The sequence below is a fragment of the Scyliorhinus torazame genome, chromosome 3 (assembly GCF_047496885.1).
Source record: "Scyliorhinus torazame isolate Kashiwa2021f chromosome 3, sScyTor2.1, whole genome shotgun sequence".
Classification (NCBI taxonomy): Eukaryota; Metazoa; Chordata; class Chondrichthyes; order Carcharhiniformes; family Scyliorhinidae; genus Scyliorhinus; species Scyliorhinus torazame.
The window spans coordinates 188,042,864-188,054,400 of NC_092709.1; the positions used below are offsets into that span (position 1 = coordinate 188,042,864).

General features: G+C 48.0%; 1 pseudogene; it reads left to right on the forward strand.

Moving 5' to 3' along the window:
* The first annotated feature begins 405 nt into the window (after nt 1-405).
* Nucleotides 406-581, forward strand: LOC140409559 (DNA-directed RNA polymerases I, II, and III subunit RPABC4 pseudogene; annotated as a pseudogene).
* The last annotated feature ends 10,956 nt before the right edge of the window (nt 582-11,537 follow it).

Here is an 11,537-nt window from a genome sequence, read left to right on the forward strand (position 1 = left end):
AGTCTGCACCGGCTCTTAGAAAGAGCACCCTACCCAAGGTCAACACCGCCACCCTATCCCCATAATCCAGTAACCCCACCCAACACTAAGGGCAATTTTGGACACTAAGGGCAATTTATCATGGCCAATCCACCTAACCTGCACATCTTTGGACTGTGGGAGGAAACCGGAGCACCCGGAGGAAACCCACGCACACACGGGGAGGACGTGCAGACTCCGCACAGACAGTGACCCAAGCCGGAATCGAACCTGGGACCCTGGAGCTGTGAAGCAATTGTGCTATCCATAATGCTACCGTGTTGCCCCACGGTAGTCTTAATGTGGTCAAAGATTATTGTCAAGTTCTGTGTAGTGCCAATGATTCCAGAGAAGCTCGGAATTGTTTAATCTGAACATCTGATAGAAATGGATGTCCAGAAGGAGCTGCAGCCTCCACAAAAATACCCCATGGTCTATATTTGTGGAGAATCCATACTGAAAATGAAATTCAAGCCAGAGATCCTATGCGAAGCCAAGAATGTGGCTACAAAATAATGTAAAGGAAGAGAACAAAAGGATTGGTTAATTTTGATCTCAGATGAAATTCAAGGTTTTTCGTAGACTTGCACTGACAAGAATTGCTAGTGTTCACCATCTAGTCTCGTCACATGTGCATGGTAGCACAATGGTTAGCACTGTTGCTTCACAGCGCCAGGGACCCAGGTTCAATTTCTGGCTTGGGTTACTGTCTGTGCGGAGTCAGCACGTTCTCCCCGTGTCTGCGTGGGTTTCCACCGGGTGCTCTGGTTTCCTCTCACAAGTCCCAAAAGGTGTGCTTGCTGGGTGAATTGGACATTCTGAATTCTCCCTCCATGTATCCGAACAGGTGCCGGAGTGTGGCGACTAGGGGCTTTTCATTGCCGTGTTAACGTAAGCCCACTTGTGATACTAATAAAGATTATTATTATTACATGTGTAAATTTCACCAGGTAAAGAGACTTTGCTATTTACTTAAACAGTTAAAATATTGTTTGCATCCTTCAAAACCTAGAGTATGTACAAGACCAGTTTTGTTTCACTTAATGAAAATAAATGTTTCATGTAGTTGAAAAAAGCCAAATTATGTGCACATTTTCTGCACCCACATCGCTATATGTCTATTGCCTATAATTCACAGCTCTCTATTCACCAGCGTGCAAAGTGTGATATGCAGGATCCAGTCATTGATGGACTCAGCCCAGATATGGTCTGGATATTACTGCTATATATTTTGAGTCAGACAGGTAAAGGCTTGATGGGGCAGCACGGTAGCCTTGTGGATAGCACAATTGCTTCACAGCTCCAGGGTCCCAGGTTCGATTCCGGCTTGGATCACTGTCTGTGCGGAGTCTGCACATCCTCCCCGTGTGTGCGTGGGTTTCCTCCGGGTGCTCCGGTTTCCTCCCACAGTCCAAAGATGTGCAGGTTAGGTGGATTGGCCATGATAAATTGCCCTTAGTGTCCAAAATTGCCCTTAGTGTTGGGTGGGGTTACTGGGTTATGGGGATAGGGTGGAGGTGTTGACCTTGGGTAGGGTGCTCTTTCCAAGAGCCGGTGCAGACTCGATGGGCCGAATGGCCTCCTTCTGCATTGTAAATTCTATGAGAATACTATGGTTGCACGAAGTCCACGTGTTTGAATTCACCACTGGTCATCAATTAAGATGTGAGAACTCCATTCAGTGAAGGTAAAACCCTCTGATTTACTGTTACTGCCTCAATGATCAGAATGAAAACTCCTTATTAAAGCCAGGGACTGATGAAATAGGAAATTGTGCGAGCTTCAATCTGGTCAATGAACCTTGAAATAAGGCTCAAAGTACTGGAAAGCTGATGCAGTGGGATGGATTAATAATAACCAAGGCAATTATGTAGAGGTGGGAAGTAGGGTGAATACGAATGCCACAACTGGATGGTGATCTAAAAGCATTGATGATTGCGCGGGGGTAATGATGAGATGTAATGGATCAGGATGGCAGATTGAAGATTGTGACTGCATTTGTCTTTATTGCGCTATGTTTCTTCAGAATTGTTCTGAGTTCAGGTCAGAAATGTAGCAAAGTCAGTTGTGAAATGTGTGTTTTTCCCCAGTCAAAATAGAACAAATTGCTGGTAATAGAAACCAGGCTATAATTAGGAGGGAATTACCAATATGGCAACTAACATATGCTTACATAAAATATAATGGAAAAAAAGGAATTGAATTGCCTTATTAGCTCTATCGTGAGGGCCTCCTATCCTATGGAACCTTGTTTAGCTGTGATGTAGATTTTTTTTTCCCCCTTTTTATAAATTTAGAGTACCCAATTATTTTTTTCAAATTAAGGGGCAATTTAGTGTGGCCAATCCACCTAACCGGCACATCTTTTGCATTGTGGGGGGTGAGACCCACGCAGACATGGAGAGAATGTGTTGAACCCGGGTCCTTGGCACTGTGAGGTAGCAGTGCCAACCACCGTGCCACCCTAGCTGTAATGTAGATGAATTAATGTGTGCTCTACACCAGGGATTTTCAAAGTGGGGGGCGTGGCCCACGGGAGGGTGTGGCATTCCCGAGTGTGGGAGAAGTGCCCAACAGCTATGACTGGCTTTTAAATTGAGAATGTCAGCCGTGAACGGCTTTTAAATGGAATGATGCAGTCTTCCGGCCAGAATTGGCAGCAGAGAGGAGGTCACGCACCCGGCACAAACATTGCCGCCAAGTGCCCTGTACATCTGTGCTTTTGTTTCTTCCTCCATTTTCTAGCTGTGAGCAAGCAAGGCAACAGGACCGTGAAGAACTGAAGATGGATTGTTTTGTTATAAAGAAGAGAGGGCCAGAGTCACAAACAGGCAGTGTACCTGCTGGCCAGGACCTCATAACTAAATCTGCTGGAGAGAGCTGCTCAGCAGAGTCCACCGTGGGACAAAGCCATGCTAGTGTTAACTCTGTACAGAGCTCCAGGGCTTCTGGTGAACAGCCAACAAAGAAAAAACAGAAAGCGGGAACAAAGCAGTATAAAGATGATTACTTGAGGTATGACTTGGTTAATTATGCCAATGTAAATCAGGATGCAAAACCCATGTGTATTATATGCAGGGAAGTACTGGCAAATTAATTTGTTGAGAATTTGCTGTGGTTCCTGACATTACCAACCAGTCACGACTGGCGCATAGATCTTTGAAGTACTGAATACGTGTGGGCTCGACTGGGTTCATTGCAGATGAATCACAAACGATGGGGCAGCCAACAGGACTGGGAAAAACAGCGGAGTTATAATAAGGATTAAGGAATAATCTGGTCAGGACATTGTTTGAATCACTGTTTTATTCACCGTGAGGCATTGACATTGAAAGGAATTCCATCACATGTTGAATTGGTGTTGAAAGGAATTGTGAAAGTTGTGAATTTTATTAAACGCAGTGCACTCAATAACAGGTTTTTTGAGGCTCTGTGTTGCAAGATTGGGGCCGAGCACACACATTTATTGTGGGGGGGTGGTGTCGAAGATTGCTTCGGGAGCTCCAGAGATTGGGACTCCATTTAAAAAATGGCGTCCTGATCTCTCACTACACTGAGGAGTTCCGGCGAAGGAAGCTCCTCAGTGCACAAAATGGCGCTATGTGCAGCCTCAGCCGCACGTTCCTCGCTGAAGCCCCCTATTTAACCGGGGTGCCATTTTATCGCGATCTGTTTCTCGACACAAAGAAAAAAAAGAAAAAATTACAGCACAGGAACAGGCCCTTCGGCCCTCCAAGCTTAGGGACACTGTGAGAGCCGAGAAACACGCGACTAAATATGCTCGTTATGGGACTTTGTTCCCATTTAGTTAAATCCTGTCCATTGTCTGGTATCAGCTTAACACTTGTTTACTAATACTACTTCTGAACAGGTTACAGAGTAGGCATGTTGCTCCTATGCATGATTCCAACCTCTCTGTCCCTCGATAGTCCAACACGTGACTGACTGATGTCAGTGGTGAATGATCATCCATAACATACACTAGCATATTCCATCCGTTAACCCTTTACCACAGGTATAGTTTAAACATTACAGCTATAACTTTCAGGAATGAATTAAGAAACACTTCTTCACACAAAGATGCTGGAAGTTCAGAATTCTACGAACGGCAATTAATGCTCGATCCCATTTTTAATTTTTAATCTAAGGTTAATGGAATTTTGCTAGCTAAATGTATAAAGGGACATGGGGAATAGATGGGTATATGCAATTAGGTCACCCATGATCTCATTGACTGGTGTAACATGTAGCCACCTAAATTGGCCAACTCCCAATTTAAAAATGGCGAATGGCAAAGGCTGAAGGGAAATTCAGCCAACACAGACAGAAACCAGCTGGCGCAGGTTTGCTGTGTATTTAACCCTGCAAAAGCCCAGACAGCATCGATACCAGCGACCATCAGCATAATAATGTAGCAGCCACCTACATACTAATGAGCAATCCCCGGGAACAATAGCAACATTTGGGACACACAAAACTAAGCCAGACTCCCCGGCGCTAGCAGGAGCCAACACAAAAGAGGTTAACGAACACCTCAAGACCGCCCATCGATCAGGGAACCGCTCCAGTATTGGAGAAATCGAACCAAGCGATTGGAACAAAGTCCGATCACCTAGAACCAGGTACAGGGTCCGTCCCGAAAGGCGGGAAGCCCCTGGGGACTATAAAGTTAAGCCCCCAAGTTCAACTCACTCTCTTCTTCCTGCCCGGGTCACCCAGCAACGCGAACCAACCTTGACCGTGACCGGTGCAGTGACCGCCGAAAGACCGTAAGTCTTTAATTCAACGCTCGCTACGAGATAGGCGCTCCTAACTACCAATCTGTACCAACTTCGAATCCCGCAGACTCAGAACCCGAACGAAAGGCCATTTTTTCCTCTGACCTGGTGGGCCAGTCCGAAGTTAAGTATAGGCCTGTTAGTTGTATAAGTAGCTTAGACTTTGAATTTGTGCATGAGTAGCGATTACTGTGTATAATAAATGTGCTTTGATTTGAATCTTACTAATCGGTGTATTGAGTTATTGATCATTACTTGGACTTGAACCTCGTGGCGGTATCATAAAGATACCTGGCGACTCGAGAGCAAAGGTAATAAAACAGAGCAATTGAACCAACCGAAAAGTTAGCAACATTATTTGGCGACTCCGCCGGGACCCTATCTAGAAGTGGCATAACCACTCTGGCAGAACCCAGAATTTGAATTAGAGGTCCAATTGGGAACAGAAAACCACAAGCGTTCAAGCAGTTCTGATCAATCCTCATATTTCGGAAGTGTGTGTATGCATGCGTAACTAACAGGGCGATAAGGTAAGACTGATAGATTTTTTGTTGCGACAAAACTGTCGGGAGTCTGTATTTTGGAAAGTAGCGAAAGTCGTACCCGTATTTACAGCACCGCCTTAATACCCCTGTCCCAAATTTGAAGAGCAGCATTCGGATAGGAAAGATGGCAATGCAGGCAATGCAACGCCTCATGAACCCCGAGGAATTTGCGGTCGCAGCGACCAGCAGCAGTAGAGTGGGACAATGTCCCATTTGGGAAGAGGAGATCAGGAAATATCTCAAAGGGAAGGGATGGCCCCTTTGGAGTGAATTCTGTGACAACGAGGAATCAGGCCCCGGGAGTATAGGACATACTTGGTGGGAGAACCTGAGCGAGATCCACAAGAAGAGCTTAGGAAAAGCTCGCAAGCCGATGGCAATCGTGTCCTGCTTGCACAGAGGAGGTCGTTAGGACGCTCCGGAAAGAGGTAGAAGGCATACATCGAATGAGTAAGGTCAATGTAAGCGAGGTAGAAAGAGAGAACTTAGAGTTAAGGAGGAAGTTGGCAGCAAAAGACGGAGAGGTGGAGGATGCCAAGTGAGCACACCAGTCTTGTCTGGCGCACTTAAGCAGCTTCCAGTCCCAGTATGAAAAGGCCTATCAGGACACAAAACGTGCAGTCCTGGTACGAGAAGAAACCGAGAAGCAGGTAGAAGCATTGCAGAGGCAGTGTAGTGACTTGAAGGCAGCGTTAAGAGAACTCCATGCTGCCACCACAGAGCAAAGACAAAGCTCACTAGATCATGCAAAGTGCCGGAAGCAGATTGCAGAGCTGCAATCGCTGCTTTCAGTCCAAAAAGGATTCCAGGAAAATGTGGAGCAAAATTAGATAAGGAAGACGGCCCTGATTGGGAAGAATTAAATGAAACAGCGCAGAGATATGTTCAGGGATCATGTGCGCAGGGAAAGCCACAGAAGAGGAAAGTGCCCCAACCCCCCACAGAGCAGATAGTTCAGACTCCAATGAACCCAGTAACCACCCACCGCACAGCCATATGGGACAACGCGGAATTTCTATACACCACCCCCTTAACAGTGACCCAATTACGGGACGTGTGCGAGAAAATCAGACCGTTCCTCCCCACCTCAGACCCCCACCATTTATTTGCCAGAGTTAAGCAGCAGGCAACCATGTACGGCCTGGATGAGCGAGAGAATGTAAAGCTCACAGTTTTAAGTTTAGACCCTTCAGTCGTAGCAGCCCTTCCGGACCCACAGAATGTAGGAGGAGGCACCCTTGCAGAAATGCATAACCCGATCCTGGATGCGACCGGGTATAACCGGGGTGACCCCGTAGATGGCCTCAACAAATGCAGGCAAAGGAAAACCGAGCACCCCACAGCGTTTGCTGGACGCCTGTGGATCCACTTTGCAGCAGTCTTTGGAGACTTAGACTGCGCCCATTTGTCCCCAGACGACATGGCCAAATGGACCCGCACCCTTATCTCCCATGCCACAGAAACAGGACAAAAAGCTTGCGCGAATTATGATCTCTCAGAGGAGGCTCATAATGAAAAATGGGTAGTAAAAAGATTGTCCCTGACTTGGGAGCAATCTGTACAAAGCAAACCCGCAGTTAAAAATCCCGAAGAAAAGCAGGCCGACGCGGATATACAGGCAGTTACAACACACCAGAACCCCGCATGGGTAAATGAAGGAAAGAACAGCCCCCCACAAAAGTCACAGGAGTGTTACAACTGTGGACAGTTGGGACACTTTGCAAGAGTGTGCAATGCCCCACGAAAGCCATAGAGAGCCCAGCGGACGAGCACTCTGAGTAAGAAGAAGACAGAGACCATTCATAGTGTGAGCGCCCGTTCAGATCAGACGGACCTGACCGGAACGGACTGACAGTGTACGGGCTCCCCCAGTTGGGTCTGCGACACCCTTTGGGATAGGTCCAGATGACCGGTAGTTGCAGCGAAAATTCGGGGACAGCCCATCGAATTTCTATGGGACACAGGAGGGTCCCGCACCACAATAAATTCCTCCACCATGTTTCAAACCACTACAGCCACCATCACCCTCAGCGGCTTTACAGGCCACTCACAGCAGGGACACATCACAGCCCCTGTACCCATTCAAATCGGCAACATCACCACTAAGCACCCCGTGGTTTTAATTGACCTGCCCCACACAGCAGAACACATTCTGGGAATCGATTTTATGAATTCCCACAACTTATCATTTGATCCAGTCAACCAGTGTGTCTGGAAGATGGCAAAGTCTGCAAGAGCCCCCGCAACGCTCAACATAGGAGTTCAACCCGACCACGCTTAGCACGGACAAGCAGGTTAGGGCAGTTCTGCAAAAGAACAGGGCAGCATTCGCGACCCACAAACACGACTGTGGCCGGATGACTGGCTCGGTACAAATAACAAGACCTGACCCTAGACCCCAAAAACGATATGGATTTCCCCAAGAGGCAGAGGGATAAATCGCAAAAGTAATTGAAAGCTTATTAGAGCAGGGCATACTTAGATCAGTAGCCTCCACTAATAATGCCCCGATTTGGCCAGTGAGAAAGCCCGATGGATCATGGCGACTGACCATCGATTACCGGGAACTCAACAAAATCACCCCCGCAGCAGCCCCCACAGTAGCCACAAGTCCCGAGACCATGCTCAAGCAGGGACTCAATTCCCGATACTTTACCGGTTGGGATATCAGTAATGGATTCTGGTCCATTCCATTGGCAAAGGCGTGCCAGTACAAATTTGCCTTCACTTTTAAAAATTAGCAGTACACGTGGACATGCCTGCCACAAGGATTCCACAACTCCCCCTCCATTTCCCACCGACAGCTGCCAACTGGTTTAGCCAAATTCTCTCGCCCCGAATGTCTCGTCCGGTACGTAGACGACCTACTACTGCAGACAGACACCAAGGAAGAGCACATTGAGTTTCTGTCCGAACTCCTGGAACTCTTACACTCAATTGGTTGTAAAGTTAACCCCAAAAAGGCCCAGATTTTGGAAGACAAGGTGATATATTTGGGAAAAATTATCACACATGGTAAACGCGAGATCGAGCATAAAAGGATTGACTCGATTGCTAAATTGCCCCTTCCCCAGAACGTTTCAGCCCTCCGGTCATTTTTAGGACTGGTTGGCTACTGCCGAAACCACATTGACGGTTTCGCCAGCAAGGCAGCGCCCCTCTCAGGCCTCCTGAAGAAAGGAGCTCCCTGGGAATGGCTTCCGGAGCATACGGATGCTGTGGACTCTTTAAAACAGTCACTCATAGCAGCCCCCGCACTACAAGTTCCAGGCCCGCTTTTCCCTTATGCTACAGAGGTAGCAACCACAGACCGCACCCTTTCGGCCGTGCTCCTCCAGGACCGGCACGAACAGTTAAGGCCCGTAGCTTAATCCTCCAGAATTTTAGATGCTGTGGAGCAGGGATTTTCAGCCTGTGAGAGGCACCTGCTCGCAGTATTTTGGGCAGTTCAGTATTTTCCGTACATTACCGGACTGAACCCCATCACCATCCTCACAGAACACACCCCCACCCAACTTTTACTGGACCAACGACTCTAGGACGGTACAGTCAGTCAAATAAGAGCAGCCAGATGGACCCTTCTCTTGCAGGGACAGGACATCACTGTGAAACGAACAAAGACCCACTCTTTTTTAGCCGACACCCTACAGTACCCCGGAACACCCCATGAATGTGAAATTATCTCTCCACACCACAACACAGGCCCCTTTATTGTGAAAACACCCCCCAGAAAGATAGGTAGTTCAACCCAGAGCCCCAAGCACACCGACACGTGCGAGCCCATAAAGATATATGTGGATGGATCTTCCACAATATTGGATGGGAAGCGCATAACAGGTTGCGGTATCTATGTCGAGGACGCGCAGGGATGCGCCCTAGAAGAAATAGCAATAAAACTTCCAAGACACTTAGGCGCGCAGGCGGCAGAACTTGCGGCCATCGCATACATAGTGGAACACCCAGATTCCTTCCCCAGCCCAGCAGACATATATTCGGACAGCCTCTATGTCTGCAACAGCCTTATGGAATTCCTACCCCTGTGGAAAGCAAGAGGATTTGTTTCCTTCAGCCCCATTGCTCCGTCACATTTTAGAGAGAGCACAGAACAGGACTTTTGGGATAGTCAAAGTTCGAAGTCACCATCGTTCCTCCCCCCTGGAAATGTGAAAGCCGACGCACTGGCAAAAGCAGGTTCCAGGCATGGATATTTTTGGACACCCCCCGAAAGCGCACAAGTGAATGCAGTTCAGGTCTCGCAGACTAAGATCGAGGATCTAGTGCAGGCCCAGAAGCAGAACAGCAATCTCAGGGAGATTTTAAAAGGAAACTATCCAGCACCCTACGAGAGATTTAAAAATGCTCTGACCACACATGACGGTGTGGTGTTAAAAGACACCCTTTATGTAGTTCCTGAACAGGACAGGAATCAACTGATTTGCTTGTTCCATGACAGTCATGGACATGAGGGAATCGATCCCACTACAGCCCACCTCAGGCAGCTCTGCTGGTGGCCGAATTTAAAAGAAGATGTTAATTACTACATCGAGAATTGTCTTATCTGTGCCCAGAATAATCCGGACAGATATGCCAAAAAGGCTGAGCTTAGTCACACCCGACCCGTTAATGGCCCCTGGACTAACCTCCAGATTGATTTTATAGGACCATTGCGCCCTTGCAGGAATGGCTATAAATATGTACTCGTGGTGATAGACACGTTTACCAAATGGGTGGAAGCATTCCCATCCAGAACTAACACGGCAAACGCCACAGCCAAGATTTTGACCCACCACATCTTTACAAGATGGGGACTCCCCCGCAGCATTGAATCAGACCAAGGTTCCCATTTTACGGGACGTGTCATGAAGAACGTCCTCACAATATTTGGCATTACCCAAAAATTCCACATTGCATACCACCCACAGTCGAGTGGTATTGTGGAGCGCATGAATCGGACCCTAACATCCACCCTGAGAAAAATGGTCCAACAAAACAACACCACTTGGGACTCAGTCCTCCCTGTTGTGCTGATGTTTTTGCGCAATACAGTTTGAACCTCCACAGGTTGCATCCCACATACCCTCATGACTGGACGCCCCATGAAAGGCACAGAATTTTTATTAGGTTTAGACTTGACAAGCCCCGAAGTGACAGCCCTCACACACGAGAACGCAGTCAAACAATGAGTGGATAATGTTAAAACGGCTCAGCTAGCAGCCGCAGTGAAATTGGGCACAAGATAGAAACAGAGCAAGGCCTGTTTCGATAAGACAGTGCATGCGACTGAGTTCAGTGTAGGACAGCAAGTCATGCTCTCCGTATACAACCCCAGCACATTCCTGTCACCAAAGTACTCGGGTCCGCACTCCATTGCGGACAAAGTAAGCCCTTCCATCTACAAAATAAAGTACCCCAATGGAAAGACTGCGTGGCTCCATATCAACCAGCTGAAGGCATATGGAACACAGTCTAACCACGCACACCACGTCATGCTCGACGCAGCACACCACACCCCGCCCACAGCCAACGTAACCCTACCATCCCCCAACACGTCCAGCCCAGCCACGGACTCAACCTCGACTCCACCCCCGAAATATTCACTCCGTCCCGGAACGCCCGGGACTGCAGCAGCAGAGACAGCGACTGTGACTCGGACGATAGCCACAGCACGCCTCCCTACTATCCCCATGCAACAGGACCCACACCCAGCGAATCTGACCACGATTCGAGTGATCCCTTCACAATCACTTTCCTACACAAACCCCACCACCGACCACCGACCTACAATGACGACCCCGATTCCGTCCCCACACAACTAGACACCACCTATTGGCAAAGAGACAATTCGTACAGACTCGTCCGGAATGACGAGAGCGATCCGAAATCATACCATGCAGCCCTATCAGCCCTGATACATTCGAGCGTATGGCATCAGGAAGAAGATGACGACCTTGAGTCTGACTCCCAAAACGAGAACCCCTTTGCGACCCTGTTCGCAATCGATAACTGAGGTGTCCAGATGATGTTTTAAAAGGAACCGCTTGGGAGAAAACGGTGTCCTTTCTGATGGAACCTGCAGCATGTTTTATGTTGTTTGTAGTGTTTTGTTAAATGTTGTATGGCAGACCGGAATTTTTTTTCCATGGCCCCACGCCTTTTCGGCCGAAACCTCTGAGGACTTGCCCACAGAGACTTGCTA